The sequence below is a fragment of the Sinohyriopsis cumingii genome, chromosome 9 (genome assembly GCF_028554795.1).
Source record: "Sinohyriopsis cumingii isolate HCF-2022 chromosome 9, ASM2855479v2, whole genome shotgun sequence".
Classification (NCBI taxonomy): domain Eukaryota; kingdom Metazoa; phylum Mollusca; class Bivalvia; order Unionida; family Unionidae; genus Sinohyriopsis; species Sinohyriopsis cumingii.
In genome coordinates, this window is record NC_142969.1 from 119,686,318 (window position 1) to 119,703,112 (window position 16,795).

The 16,795-nt window shown below is 35.3% G+C and overlaps 2 protein-coding genes across 3 annotated transcripts in view; one reads left to right on the plus strand and one right to left on the minus strand.

The window, feature by feature from the left end:
• The window catches only part of LOC149792583 (uncharacterized), a 47,766-nt gene extending 35,225 nt beyond the window's left edge, over positions 1 to 12,541 (minus strand). Inside the window, exon 1 of one of the 2 annotated variants that reach the window (XM_089971210.1) lies at positions 12,291 to 12,541. The gene's annotated coding sequence lies outside the window, so the exon portion shown is untranslated. Of the gene's footprint in view, positions 1 to 2,004; positions 2,118 to 12,290 lie in introns of those variants that run through there. The other variant, XM_089971209.1, reaches the window with a different exon arrangement.
• A 695-nt stretch (positions 12,542 to 13,236) lies between these two features.
• The window catches only part of LOC149792584 (uncharacterized), a 92,665-nt gene continuing 89,106 nt past the window's right edge, over positions 13,237 to 16,795 (plus strand). Inside the window, exon 1 of the mRNA XM_089971211.1 lies at positions 13,237 to 13,347. The gene's annotated coding sequence lies outside the window, so the exon portion shown is untranslated. The remainder of the gene's footprint in view (positions 13,348 to 16,795) is intronic.

The following is a 16,795-nucleotide window of genomic DNA, read 5'->3' on the forward strand; positions in this document are numbered from 1 at the left end:
TGTGGCAACCATACTGGATACCTGAAAATCACCATTTTCATTTAGGACCAAATAGGTATCATAAGAAGTACATGTAATTTCCTAAAAACACTGTCAATGTGTCCATCAACTTTTAAGTAGTAGCAGTAAAGAGTTTCAAGATGGCCAGCACCAAATTTGATGTCAGATCAGCATCATCCATATTAGCCAAGATTCCGATAAACCTTCCCTATCTACATCATGGCAGATTGAACAGCTATATCGTTGCTTTGTCCTAGAAACATCTATTGGATTTCATGTGTTGCCTCCCTTAGCAATAAATAAACTTTAATAAATTTCTCCAGTGCAGATTTAAGATCAAAGTTCTGGACCTAGTGATACTTTTACATTCCAGTTGCTACACCATGTACATAAAGCTAATGAACATCAAATTGTAATTTTTCTCAAACATATTTTTTTCTTGTTCTGTTTTCTTTGCAATGACCATATAGTACTGGGATTTTCTTCTCACAAAGATATTTTTAATTTACCACAAGATATATCTTTTCAACTAATATATTATGACACAAATCAGGGCATTTAATTCAATCTAGTTTGGGACCTGATAAGCTTTTATTTAACAATCCCAAACCCACAATATCTAGAGTATTCTCACAATATCGATTTAAAAAACAAAAAGCATAAAGTATATAAAATGCGTACAAGTTAGTTATGATTTCTAACCTGATTGTTGCTGGCGGTCGAGATATACTGTCGACTTCTTGGAATTTTAAATCAAATTGAAGTTTGTTTTTCTAACAAAGTTGCTATATTTGCTTGGGCGAGTCAATGTTTTCAAACAAGTGTATTGTAGTTTACTGTATTTGATAATCTAAATAATTCTGTAGATTAAATGAATGGGTGCTATCTGACCCAGTCCTATGTGTAAGACCTGATGCTGATATTTATGTTTTGGGCATCAGGGTCTTACTGCCTAACTAACAGTGCCGTGTAGTGTGTTTTGATATCGACTAACACTGTAATGAAAGTCAAATTTTCAGGAATATCTCATACAACTGGCAACTAAAAAAATGGTGCTTTTCTACAAAAAAAGGTAATAATGTTTTAGTCAGACTTTACTTACTCTGATGTCTTTTCTCTAATAAATTCAAATTCTCACAAAAGAAATGGACCTGTTTCTTTGGCCTACATTTCAGTTGACTGGAAAGCGATGAAAGAAGGGAATGCCAAAATCGGGTTAAGTGGAAATATTATTCTTTAACGAAATAAATAAACATAATATGCCTACTGGAACTGTAAAGCAACGTTTCGTTTCAGTCAAGAAACATATTCGCCACATGAACCTACTTAAACTTACCTCGACTACCGTCGCATTGCGACAAATTTAAATGTATATCAATGGAACATGAAAAGGCGTCCATTTGCTAGTGTCAAATTTTCATTACGCCAGGATAAAGACAGCACAGTATATTAATTACACATAAATTAGTGGAGGAGTGTCGATATATGCTGCCAGATGTGAGATATTCCTGAAACTTTGACTACTCATTCCGATGTCAATGACATCGGAACACACTATACAAGGCCATTATTTGGATAGTAAGACAGCACCTAAACAAAATCAACATGTTAATAACACTGTTATGTCTTACATGTAGGACTACTATCTGACCCACTAAAAGTCAATCAGTATCAACACCGATTTGTCGGTCTGATTTTTAGGACATGGTTTGCTTTTTGCAAATTCCAAATCTGGCAATTTTACGCGTAAAAATCTCGGTTTCCAATAACCATTTCCGAAACCTAAAAGATTACAAAAATAAGTTACCAAGAAAATGCAGCATGATAAATACCGAAAGCCAGCACCGTGTTAATTTTGTTTCACGGCAGACTCAGCTTCCATAAAGAAGAAAAATCCGAGTAAGACAGATAAATACAAACGTGATCAATTGGATTAATCCCCAAAGTTATGCTCAATTATTAACTTTAACGCCATTTCAAAAATTGTAAAATTTGTACACAAACCAATTCCTCTTCCCATGTGCTTGCGACAAGGACGGTTGTGATCGGAACACCGCTTTCCTCGCATCAGATTGATGTGCTTGGTGCTTAGCCTAGGGCCGAGCTCACCTCATATACTATGACAAAAAAGACCAAAAGGTTCCGATTAAAACTTGTCTCCTTCCGCCTCCATGTTTAAGGTGGCACTCACCAGATAATATGTACTTTTGAGAGAGTGACGTATGTAAGGTGAAGTAGTTTGCATTTAAAACATGCACAGTGGAGAGAATGTTTGCATGCCTCTATGCTACATTAATGTAATGTGGATGATATTTCTTTTGGATATTGTACTTTTGGAAATTTTACATGATTTAAGCACACTGCTAACTAAAATGACTGCTCCCTTGTGTTAAAAAATCAGTCTGAATTAGTCTAAAGTACACTATACATAACAGCTATTAAAATAGGGAAAATGAATTTTGCCAGACTAGACAATACCAGCTTCTGAAAGTGCAATGAATGAATTACCAAATATATAAAATGTAAAAAAAGTTATGGGCTCTTTTTTATACAATTGACCTCTGAAGTTCAGGAAGTGAAAATGACCAAGTAGAGCTAGCACTTTTTTGAAAGGTGCACATTTGAAGTAAGGCCAAGCTGTATACTCTATAACCCATAGTACACCCATCAATCATACACCAAAATAAAGGGAATTAAAGGTTCTTTGCATTATACCTAAGATATACAAGGTCTTTTTTAAATAGCCAGTATAACCAGTGAGGAAAGCCAGGGACATTCTTTTTCTTTAAATTCCTAACCCTATGCAAAATGCGAAACTGTATAGCGCCACCTTAAAGAAAATAAAAAAATGTTTGCAATTATTTTTTTTTATTTTCATATAATTATGTATGATGTTCTGAATAAAATGGTACATTCATATTGCATTTAAGCATGAAAATAAGCTAATTATGATCATTTTTCTCTTGCTTACATAATTTGCCATGAGGTATGTTTGTGTGAGTAGTGACCTTAATTATGGGGAAATTAGAAGACTTAGAATATAGGAATAGAGTCAACTTAAATTTAAAACTGTTGCAATAAGTGACAGAAATATATGGTGAAAATGTTTCTTTTCATTTATTTGCAATGAAATAAAAAAATAAATGATGAGAAAGTGAATTCGCTTCTTCCTTATTAAACAATAGGCAAATATTTTACACTTTGACCTTTGACCTTTATGAAGCTGATGAGTTACCTCCCTTTTCTAATTGTAAAATTCATTGTTGATATCTCAGAAATAATTCTGGCTAGTTTCATGTTCCTATCATTCAGCATAACATTGGTTGCTATGTTTACAAAATGTAATGTGCATTCTTAAAATAGCTCACTTTTATCATGGGGGGGGGTAGGCTGGACTTGTTAGAGACTCTGACACTCATAAATACTGTTCTGTGGGGAAAAAGGCAGGAGATATATTCATAAGGATTGTTTTGATGCTTGCGACTTAAATGTTTCAGCCATATAAACATAATTAAATCATAAAAAAATAATACCTACATCTTCTTTATGGTGGCGCTCACCAGATAATATGTACTTTTGAGAGAGTGACGTATGTAAGGTGAAGTAGTTTGCATTTAAAACATGCACAGTGGAGAGAATGTTTGCATGCCTCTATGCTACATTAATGTAATGTGGATGATATTTCTTTTGGATATTGTACTTTTGGAAATTTTACATGATTTAAGCACACTGCTAACTAAAATGACTGCTCCCTTGTGTTAAAAAATCAGTCTGAATTAGTCTAAAGTACACTATACATAACAGCTATTAAAATAGGGAAAATGAATTTTGCCAGACTAGACAATACCAGCTTCTGAAAGTGCAATGAATGAATTACCAAATATATAAAATGTAAAAAAAGTTATGGGCTCTTTTTTATACAATTGACCTCTGAAGTTCAGGAAGTGAAAATGACCAAGTAGAGCTAGCACTTTTTTGAAAGGTGCACATTTGAAGTAAGGCCAAGCTGTATACTCTATAACCCATAGTACACCCATCAATCATACACCAAAATAAAGGGAATTAAAGGTTCTTTGCATTATACCTAAGATATGCAAGGTCTTTTTTAAATAGCCAGTATAACCAGTGAGGAAAGCCGGGGACATTCTTTTTCTTTAAATTCCTAACCCTATGCAAAATGCGAAACTGTATAGCGCCACCTAAGGTCTCGTGGTCCCAATTTTAAGAGAAGAATTTGTACCAGTCTAGAAATAGACTGCACATTAGTTTGAATGGCAAGTAATAAAAGTAAAATTTTAATGAGAAGAAACTTTTAAGAGTTTGTCCTAGTTGCAAGTGAAAAATATAGAGACAACGTTCTTTTGATAGAATTGTTTTCCTTTTACAGGCTTTAGTTTGGAAAATTACTTAAATTAACATCCCGATCTTGGTACGGAATAGAAAACACGTATTGGGCTTCAACTTGGAATAGGCAATTTCTCAAGAATTCCAAATTGTCGCGTTTTTTCTTGAGAAGTCGCATGATCGTTGGACCAATTTGGAATAGTCATTTCTCGAGAAATTGAACAACACCTTGGAATTCCAAATTAATCGATAGTTTTCAAAAAATTATATATTTATTTAAAATCTGTATTTAATCTTATTTTTCTTTTAAATGGCATTCTTTTTAATGATTGTACTTGAAATGTTTCACAAAAATATTTGTATTTGAAATACGTTTGAAAAAATATATGTGCTTTAAATGTGTTGGTAAAAATATTTAATGAAATAATATATTTAAATTTTGAGTGATTAAGTGATTGATTGATTTATTTATTGAACCACTAATGTATTTCATTGTATTATATTTGTAATAAGTTTATTTTGTGTTGCTGGATCAGACTGAATCAAAACATTTTGTTTGAATGTTGTACAGAACTATTTGCAAAAGAGATAGTCAATGAGGAAACTTTATATCTGAGGGTAGGGAAAAATTTCACAGTAATGACAGTCATTTGAAAATCTGTCCAATGTTGTCTTGAGGAAATTTTCTGACTTTAATCCTAATGGAATAGTTTGAATGTAGGAAAGATCTAATTGGACCAATGCAAAGTTTTACCTATATGAAACCTACTAAAAACTGTTGCCTGATGTCCTAAAGAGAGCCGTTTTATCTGGAATATACTAAAGATGCCTGCATGCCATTTTTGGAAATTTAATCATTTAAAGACAATTTTAAAGGTAAGAGAGGTATTCAAGGGATTTGATTCAGAGAAAGAATATATGGAAGATATTGAAAAATCTAAAGGGATTTTCAAAATTGCCTTGTAGAGTTATATTTCACAGTTATGGGTGGGGGGGATTCCAAGTTTTGTAGCATTATGCTTTTGTGCCATAATGGAATTAAGTCCTAAAATAGACCAGTTTAATGTTTAGAGAGGTCTTGAGGGGAGTTCTTGCATAAAATGAATATTTGGAAGATATTAAAATTCTAAAGGTATATTTGCCATTAACACACAGTTATGAGGGTTATTCTAAGTTGCTGCACAATGCATGAACACCGTGTTGGGAAATTTAATAATGTTAAAACCATTGTAATGGTAGGAAAGGTCTTCAAGGGAGTTGTTGCAGAAAAAGAATATTTAGAAGATATCAAAGGTCTAAGGATCTCGATACTATTGTCCCACAGAACATATTGGTGTTACTCCCAGTTGTTGAGTGATGCTTGCATGCAACATTTTGGAATTTAGCCCTGGAAAGATTGATTTAAAGATAAGAAAGATCTTGAGGGGAGATGTAGCATAAAATTAATGTTTGGAACATATTAAAACTATCAAGGGACTATCACTCTTGCCCCATAGGGTTATTTTTCACTGCCTATAGTGTTTATTCCAAGTTGTTGCATTATGCTGGCATACCTTTTTTTAAAATTTAGTTCTAAAAGGTCTATTTTCAAGGTAGGAGAGACCGATATGGAAGATGTTGCATACTAATAGGAAGATATTAAATGCCTACAGTGAATTTTACTATTGCTCCATAGACATATTTCACACTTATGGGTGTTATTCCAAGCTCTTGTATGACCTAGATGGGAGATGTTGCATAACATGAATAGTAGGAAGATATTAAAAAAATATCTACAGTGAATTTTACTATTGCCCCATAGACATGTACTTCACATTGGATGTTGTATGATGGGTAAATGCCATTTTTTATACAAATTAATCATTTTAAATACTACTGTAAAGCAGAAAAAGTCTTCAAGGTGGTTGTTGCAAAAAAAGAATATCTTTCAGATATTGAAGGTCTGTAGTACGCATAAAATATTCAACACCATTTAACAGTTAGATAATTAACAGTATCAACGCTACTAATCTAATTTTACAATGACACAATCAAATTGCCCATTTCTTTCTTTGCTATTGTCTGCTTGTATTTAGCGCTGAACTGCACACACGAATTGTTCAGATCTTACCTTTCGGTCAATACTGAAATCCAAGACTATCTGAATACAAGACGGCACTTCTAGACAGCTGTTGTCCGAACGTCCAAATCGGCGAACAATTATTGCATTTTCTCCATTATGTCACAAATTGAACGAAGTGTGTTGAGCTGTTTTGAAAATCGTACTATTCTTGATTACGACTGGCCTAAGCTGGAAATCAGCAGACGCAAATTAGGATAAACTAGCAGTGTTTAAACTACCAAGGGGTGTGGACTGGTGTCTTCCCTTGTGTTATATTGTTACAGGTTAGAACCCCCATCCCTTGATTTTTTTTGTAACGAGCCCCTGTGGATGTACCTGACACCGGTGCTACTGGTAGCGGTTTTAATACAGGAAGTGGTCTTGTTATTTGTCCTAACAACATCCTCGATGACGTGCAACGAATAGAAGTTCTTATCCAGTAATAATTCTCCGGAAATAATCAATGAAGCAACTGATATTTGCCAACGATTATTTCAAGACGGTATCATAGACATTGAGAACTTATTGATGAAATCGTGGACAGCTACTATAGTGACTAGTTAGATAAATGAATAACAAATGAGATGATCATACACAACAACGATCACCACAGACCCGTGATGGTCAGAGTAGTAAACTCATGATTACCCGTTTATAAAGCGTATTACGGAGATGGACTCGGTAATGTTATTCAGGGATTATTTAGAAAAATGGCTCCCAAGGCAGCACCAATCGCAAAACAATTATCAATGAAAGCCATCAACGTTATTCGGGAAAGAGCTCCTGGTGCAAATACGTAACGTTGCTAGTAAAACGTTCTAAGGTAATCAAAGACAGAATAGCACGATTAATATGCAGATCAAAAGTCAAACCACAACAAGTGAAATTACCATCAACGGAAACCATGCCCGCGGATGTCAGTAAAATACTAAATCAAGCCGCAAATATATAAATAAAAAAAACTATTAGATCTGGCAAATCAAGTACCTAGCGAAGAAATAAACACAAGTTTTATTTCAGGAAGCAGAGTTTCCCGAAGTAGTCATCGTAGGTCAGCGCGATAACCATTTGAAAAAACTGTAACACAGTAAGATGTTCAGTCGCACAGCCGATACAGCATTCGACATGGACGTACCAGTTCACAAAGTTGAATCCATTCACAATTATGTCTAATTCCTATGACGCACATTTACATAACGCGTGAGGAAGAATTTAATTACAAGTGCATGATACAAGTAGATATTTTCTACTCTCCCAGGCTTTCAATGAAGTAGAAGGTGGGCTTGTAACAGATGTTGCTCTCAGCATAACTTACGGGGCTAAGGCTATAGTTGGTTTTGTTAATAATGGTATTATGGCATTATTTGACAATGCCACATATATGATTGATGGAAGAAAAAAACATCGAGACAGTTCAAAAGGACGTTGATGTTGCCACAACAATAGTAGGGTTAGCAAGATACTCTGACGATTATACAAGATCAATTGGTCCGTCAATGATGTTTACCAAAGATAACTCTAATCATCCTGATAACAGACAATTTCTTCAAGTACGAGTACCACGAAATACTGCGACTGACCCACAACCAGTTGGAGCCATACATAGACCAGCTGCTGAATTTTGAGGTTACAGAGCACCAACAACAATTACAACCTTGGATTTACTACACGTAAAAAAAATGTGTAGAAAGGTGACCGCAGAAGATTTTCATGTGCGATTCCACTGTCACATATCTTTGGATTTTGCAGAAACGTCAGAAAAGTTATTTTTGGAGCGAAACACACAAAAGTAATTGTACAAAAAGGTAACAACAATGATGCTATTTGGCGTGCTGATGGAGTTGCTGATGGTAAGGTAAATCTACATAAACTTTCACTGTGGATGCCAGTAATGACTCCATCGATTGCTGAAGAACAACGATTACTTTCTTTTATGAACACAGGCGGTAAGTCATTGCTGTCATGGCACACAGTGTCCATATACAGTATTCAAGGTAATGTTGCTGAGATTTTTACATGGCAAGTAGCAAGTCAGCAAGGTGTTTCTGCACCAAGGCACGTGTTTATTGCGCTGCAAACTGTTGATCGGTTAAACAGTCAAACTCTCAGTCACGTAATATATAACAACCTTGGAGTTAATGAAGTTTCTTTACGAATAAACGGACATCAAGAACCATCCGAGGACATAATCCTGAATTTTGAAAATAATAGTGTTGCGCACGTGTATCATCGAGTGTTGTATATGGGACGTGATCAAAATGTAGATACCGGTTTAAAAATCTCACAGCTGGATTTTACAACACTGTATCCAATCTATTATATTTCACTGGAATATTTAGATTTATTCAGACAATCTGTTGTTGACATACACTCCAGGGCTAGAGTAAATCCAGGTGGCATTAACTACAGAGCAATCGCTGTTATACTCAGCGACAAGGCAATGTTACTTGAAGGCGTTGGTAGTCCAATAAGTGTCATTGATGCACCAATTGAAAATATGTGATTTAAAAATATAGTATAATCATAAATGTCACCATATCATCATGTTGGTGTCAGTCTGACTCCTGGTCAGATTAAAAAACTACAACCCGCATCATTATAAAAAAACAGGAACCACAATAACGCTAAAGCACAGTCAGATTACAGGCGGTGAAAACAAGATGTCGTAGACAGAACATCAACTTAAACATTTAAATAAAGCCAAACAATCCAAAACTGGAATACGACTTGAACTTTCCGCCGGTGCCATCAAAGATACTGCTAAGACAGGCAGTATATTTCTACTTTTTGCGGCAATACCAGCGCTGATAGCCGCTGAAGCTCAAGCCATTGAAAAAGCGTCCACGTTATGTGCTGCTTGAACCGCTGATGGAATGGCATTTAAAAAAAGCGACGGGAAAGAGCTTAAGACTTTCAGGAACTCATCGAGGAAAACGTCTGAGACTTCCAGGAACACTTCGTTGATTTCACCGTTGTCGAATTTTGATTTACTTGATGCTGCTAAGCAACTAAAAATAAAACATTTTAGATGTGTTTTTATGCGCGATCAGTTACCGCAACGACGAAACAACACCGAGACTGGTATTAATAATCTCGATAATTCCACTGGGGTTGAACTCATTGGGTAGCATACGCAATTGATCCACGTGGAATTGTTTATTTCAATTCATATGGGTTAGCTCCACTGCAGGAATTTATGCACTATGTCTCTGCGCACAAAGTCGGGCACAGATTGCCAATCTGGTATTCAACATTACCAACACAAACATTAACCGATCCACTAATATGTGGCCGTGAATCAAATGCTGTATTCGATGCTGAATCAAAATCAACATTGCCACCTCACAAAGTCATATATAATTATACAAACCAACAGTTTGAGAAATCATTGATTTAGATCGAGAACAAAGAAAATAATGGCAGATATTTACGGAAGATCCTGTGGTGATACTACATAGAGCATTAAAAAAATTCGACGAAATAGATCTGTCAAATTACGCGACTAAAGACGAACTCGCTGATAGTTTGAACCTGGCTGGAGTTGACGAAGATGATGTTGTTGCTTTTCAGGATAAATATGGCATTTTAAAAACGAGTAATATCAAATGGAATGATATAGTTTGTAGAGTTCTCGGTGCTACCATGGATATCATCCATGTGTTTACCAGCGACGATAAGATCCGAGACTCAAGTATATCAGTCGCGGTTATCAGAAATGAAATTGCAAGAAGTGTTGCTAATCGTTTAAAGAAAACTGGTGACACAATGGCAGGTGAACTCAGCATGAACGGAAATAGTCGTGCTATGAGTTTCAACATCCAACGAAGATGCCACGAGGAAGAAATATGTGGACAACGTAGATGGTAAATTATCCACGCTGTGAGCCAAGTACGACATTCATGTAAATATGTTCACGACTCTTCGTAGAAAGTTTAGAAAAATTAATGAAACCGCATAGGAATTCTTTGGCACCCCGTTGACTGCTGACGTGAAACTCTGATATAAAGACAAGCATTGAAACGATTTAAACAAACACTAGAATATGTCATAAGTGGAATTCCTGATATCGTTTATCAAAATGAATCGGATTAAAATTCCTCACAAACAGATCACCAATAACATATACACAGTGTCTTCGGGATTCTCAGCATGGTCACAGACTCACAGCAAAATAATACTATAAAACATACCTCGGAAGTTACTGGTGTGTACAGACTGTGTTCAGCACTGAAAAATTAGTATATACACTACATATCCCTGGCGTCATTCAACCGATAAGTGAGTCTATTGTGTTAAATAGCGGAGATGAAGAAACATTTATATTGGAAGCAGCTGATAAGAAATTAACCGCAGCATCCTACTGGTGGTGTCTGGAATTAGTTGCTGAAACGCCTCAGTTGGTTAATGTGTAAAGTATAATGGCATTGACAGAGTTAAGAGTTCAGAAATTTAGATATGATCAAGTACGTGAATTGCAAACAGCGCTAAAAACCATCTTTGACAAATATACAACGAAGATATAAAAAAAATACCGAATACATGCAGTTCTCGTTGATGTTATTGTGTACTCGGTATCCGCGCTCACTGCTGGTACCAGTGTGGTATTATTAGCGTTAACACCATTAACTGCAGCAGCCGATGATGAAACATATTGTCATAGCTGCAGCTGGTTTTGGGTCAAAAATCATATTTGCATCAAGAAAGAACTATCATCCTTTAATTAAGGAAAGTGATATTAAAAAGTGTACAAAAATATCCCACATTTCTATTATAAATGCATATGAAAATGTGATCTTTAAATGTCAACATAAGGACCCACTCCATAACCTACTTGAACTTGTAACCCAGAAAAACGTATTTAATATTCTCTTTTAGAATCATACAAATGAATATATTATTTAAAACGTATAAATGTTTACATAGAACAATACTGCATCTTAGTCCTAGTCTCTAAATGGCACTTGTACTGAAATCTACTTTGTACTAAAAATATACCATGATGACACTTTGCCCGGCTGCTGCCACATTGTTTTCGGATAAAGTACCGAGAGGCGCTTAATAACACCTAGTAATTCACGACATATATGCAAAAATAAAGTTGTTTTTAATTGCACTTCACTCATTATGTAATGTTTTGTTATAATCAGCTATAATATATGCGTGTGTACAGTAACAATTTTGTACATTTAATTTCATTGTCATCCTTTTGTATTGTTTTCAAATCTAAGTTGAGTAAAGCTCTTGAATGTACACATTAAATGGGGAGGGGGTGTATGTGTGTGTGTCCCAAATAAATTTGTTGAAGCCAATGTTATTCCTTTATATGTGTCTATTTTATTTCCCTTTCAGTTAGTTTTTTGTGTAAACTGTGTAGAATTTTAAGGGTGTTTTTTTTTCTCCATTAGGGACAGCAGTTTTTATATTGCTGTTTGCATCAATGCATACATACAGCTATACTTCCCAACAAAATGTAATTGTATACATCTTTCATTTAAGGAAATGTATTATCCACGTAGTATAAATATAAACAACCAGTGCGGCTCTTTTCAACACCATAACTCTGATGAACATAAATCATTCTTTTATGGTTTAAAATGTCATTCAAAATTATGATTTGTTTGTAAAACTGACATTGAAGTAAACATAAATTTTCTCTTTTTCTTAACTTTGTTACCGATTACAACATCAGACTCAGAAAACGGTAATAACTAACTCATGCATAATACAAAAAAAACAACAACATTAATACATTTGTTTTTAAATATATGGAATATATATGCAACATTTCGAGATTATATATGCCAAACACTACATCTATACATGCCAACGGTTGTTCAAATATTGCCTTTCGGTAAATGGTGAAATCCAATGCTATCCGAATGCAAAACGACTTCTGTCCAGACGTCAAAATCGGCGAACAATTATTGCATTTTTTCCATTATGTCACAGACTGAACGAAGTGTGTCGAACAATTTTAAAAATTGAACTATTCTTGATTACTACTGGCTTAAGTTGTAAATTAGCAGACCCAGTTAGGGTAAACAAACAGTGTTGGAACTACCGAGGTGTGCGGACTGGTGTCTGTTGTTTTATATTATTACAGTACAGGTTAGAACCCACATCCCTTGATTCAATGATGGATAGTCCAAATTTTCTTTGTAACGAACCCCTGTGGTTCCAAGCATGCAGCAGAGAACCAGACTAATTTTTCTTTTTAGTTCCTAATTTGTAGGTGAATCCTTGTGCTGTAAATAATAGAGGTGGTTTTCAACGTCGCACGATCGGATAATTTTTGGCCTTTCCATCGCAGTTATTCAGCTGGCATATTATTTATTTTAAAAAATATGTTCCGCACTGCACCATAGTCGTTAAATTAAAATAAACCGGAACTTGTGAATTTTTAAAAAGAGTTTGATCCATTCGTAACTTGGCATTAAACCCTATAGGCAATCCAGTTATAGAAATAGCTAAGTTGGTATAAAATATAGGGTTTCTTTTACGTGCGGAAAAGGTTTTATTTTCTGTAAATCAGGGGCGCCCGCAGATTTTTTTTTTTTGGGGGGGGGCAAACATGTAGTGGTCATCTATTATGTTTTACGGATGTATTCCATAACATATTTTTTTTGGGGGGGGGGGGGAGGGCGCGTGCAAGTGTCCGGCCATATGTGCGGTCGCCCATGCTGTAAATTACTGCGCCAACGCACTGCAAACTCATATGCTTTTCCGATAGAATAACCGAGGACATTCCGATTGACAAAATTGAAGGCAACCGTTCTGCGTTGTTAGTCATTTCCTGTTCTACTTCAGAAAACACGACTAATCAGTCTAAAAGATCTGTTCAAACAGAAATGAGGAAGAAATCTGCGTTTTTTAATAGTGTATTGGCAAGATATATTTGATTAGTAAGTTTGAGTCATTACTGCCAAGCACATATCCCAAACTGTACATATAATTCGTTGCTTACACTAAGCTTGTCGGTCGACATGTATCCTGGGCGCCTATGTCACAACAAACGTACCAAGAAACACACCAAATTGATACTAGAAAAGCGCAAAAATCATGGAATGTTGTGTATTTCAGTGAAGTCAGCGGGTTTTGGACCCTTTTAATCCGTGACCCATGCATATGTTTATAGTTCAAGTCACATCGTTTATGTATGCGATTTACTTATTTTAAATTAAATATAAAGTGTTCATTTAAAATTTAAAACTAATTATCTTTAACCAAAGTCAGTTCAGTCCAGATTATTGAATGTTGTGCACTAACTGTCACCAAGAAATAGCCAGAGGAAAATTATCTATCACTATGGACGTTTACAATGTTGGTCATGTACATGTATAGTACTAATATTAGTACTCTTACTCGTTCCTCGTGGACAGGGTACTAACATGAGCATATACGTGTTAATAGAGCAAGCCAGGTGTGATTCACACCCGGCACTCTTTTAGCCTAATAATAACACTTTAAACATATTCCTTGCATATAATCTAATAAATTGAGTAGTCCTCTTATTTAATACAGGAAGTATCGAAAATCATTGTAGAAATAGTTGTAAAATCTCGTTTACCTTTTTTAGCCAATATTTTCGTTTAGATCATCCGCCATATTATTTCAAATAATGATTACTTCCGTTCTCAGCCTCGTTTGTTTGTGTACCATATAAGGACATTGACGCCTTATTTGGAAATGTAAACAAATCGTAGTAAAAATTTGGCGCTGTTTGGGTAAAAAATTCTGCGCATTAAAAGTAAATACGGTTTATCTGCAACTTTGAAATTCCACCAAGAAGCGATTATTCGCACTTGATTCATAATAATATAGCGTAGAATATCCAAATATGATCTGGCAAGCTTTACGTAGAAAAGAGGTAACGGTGAGAGTCTCGTGTTATCTGTCATGGCGGACAGAATGAGGTTAGTGTAACCATGCCAATTTATTTTATCGTATAAGGGCTTAATAAATTCAAAATAAGCCAAACTTCTTTCACAACATGATTATACTTATGTAGTTGATTTCTACGCTGTTTGTTTTTCTGACTTTAGTGATGATTTCTTTTGCTCCATTACATGATATGGGATCAGTTCGTAGCCTCAACCACAACAAATCAAGTTGAGGCTACGACATCGTAGCTAGTAAATGTACTAAACTTGGGTTAAAATAAGAGCATGTCGAGTAGAATCATCACAATATAGGGTCATACGAATTTGTTTATCATTATGTGTAGTTTTCATTGTGACATCACAGAATGAGACATTACATCCAGATTGTACTGGATCACACGTTTAAGTTCATTTCGTGCAAAAATGTCTATGTACTTTAACATTGATTTTGCCATATGCACCTCTCGAGGCATCTACATAATGACCTGAACCAAAAGAATATGGATGTATATGAATCCAAATGAAGTCGGTGTTGCATGCCTACATGACCTGTGACTTGCACTATAATTGACATCATAATGCATCATTGGCGTTAAATTGACTGAAAAAAATACAAACCTCTCTGTACATTGAAAACCAACAGTTTTTGCAAATTTTGAAAATCAGTTTGGTGTCGGAATGTTATGTCTCAGAAGTTGATGAAAATGACATTGTGATACACAAGTAGAATTAAGTATCTCAGGTAGTATTGTGCATTACAAGTAGTATTGTGTATTACGAGTAGTATTTGTTTTATGACATTTGTATGTTACCCATTCATTTCTGCCTGATGTCATACAAAACATTTATTTTGTTGACTGGAAATTTTGCTAAGTATACTCCAACACTGAATTATCACAGGCTCTATATTATCATGGCAAACAATTAAAACTTGATTTTCCGATTAATTATGGACATGCTTTGTCTAGCAGTTGTTTACAGACGTAATGCTGTAGCCAGTAAGGATGCCAGTAGCACAACTTCCTCTAAATGTCAACATTTTTTATAAGTTTACATTGAAAAGCAACTAACATCCTTTCGAAATTATTACACCTCCCAGTGTTCAAAAAAATTTAGAAACAGGCCCCAGTCTGGTGATCTAAATAAATTCACAAGCCTGACTGAAATGCCACAAGCCTGGACTCCAATTTCTACATGCCCCAAATTTACCCTTTTCTTAATATTGTCACACAACTTTGCCATAGCTACAATTCGAATATAAATTCAATAAGGGTTTGAAGGTAATGCATGTGTCATTAATGTTCATCACTACACTCACTAAGGACTGGATGGTGCTGGTTCAAACTTCTCTGCTGGATTCTCTGAGTAAATCCTTGTCAAAATTAAGTTGATGTGTTATTTGCAGTATGTGGAAAGAATTAATAACCCACCCACCTGCTCTTATTTTCATTTCTTCTCTGGCGTGCATCACAATATAAACTCCATCAACCAAGAAATCTTAAGTTTTTTGTTGGGATTTGTTGGTAGTTAATTGCTTCCTAAATCTTCTTCAAAAATGAATTGCACTTAACACTATTCTGACAACAGAAATGATCATGCTTTTTACATAGGCATTAATATCTGACTTCAAAGAAACGTTGCTGCTGTTCACAAACTTGTCAAAAATATAATACATATGGCTTAAACTTTCTCATTCAGGGCAATTGTAATAACTTCTGCTCTTGTACATGCATCCAGGATAAGGTTGATTACCTATAATGGGTTGTTTCACTTCCTGATCCTACCTATGCAAATTACCACAATTGGCTCACCCACCGCAGCCTTTAACACACCTTAGTTGTTATTGTCTGCCAGTTGAGTAATATGTGAAATGATGGTTTATACCTGACCTCTTTGTCTTTAATTGCCACAATATAAACTGCCCAAGGGATTGTTTTACATCAGCTCCAAGTATAACTGTTTACTGTTTATACATGCTACATGTAATGGGCATTTACTGAAACTGGTAGTTTTTGTTTCGCTTTTGTTTTTTTATTTTAAAGATTACTGAAAATTGTGTTGTTCTGAAACACAGCCATGTCAGGGGGTTTAGAAGTACAAAATCATGTTTTTAGCATGATACACCAAGCTTCAGTTTGATTAAAATCAGATCCCAGTTTCACAGAGGTGATCTGATTTAGAATGGCAGATACATTAGCAGCATAAAAATACATTTACACATTTCATCAGCATGATCCAAGTTTCCTCAGGCAACTTAAAACCTTTTATGGATGGGATGGTTGCGGGTGGCCTAGTGGTTAGAGCATCCACCTCGGAAATGGGAGGTTGTGGGTTCGAACCCTGGCCGAGTCATATCAAAAGCTAACAAAAATGGTGCTAACAGCTGCCTTGATAGGCATTCATCATTAGAGGGTTAGTATTAGGACTGGTTCGCCTGGTGTAAGGATCATGCGAGAGGGTGGGACATTGT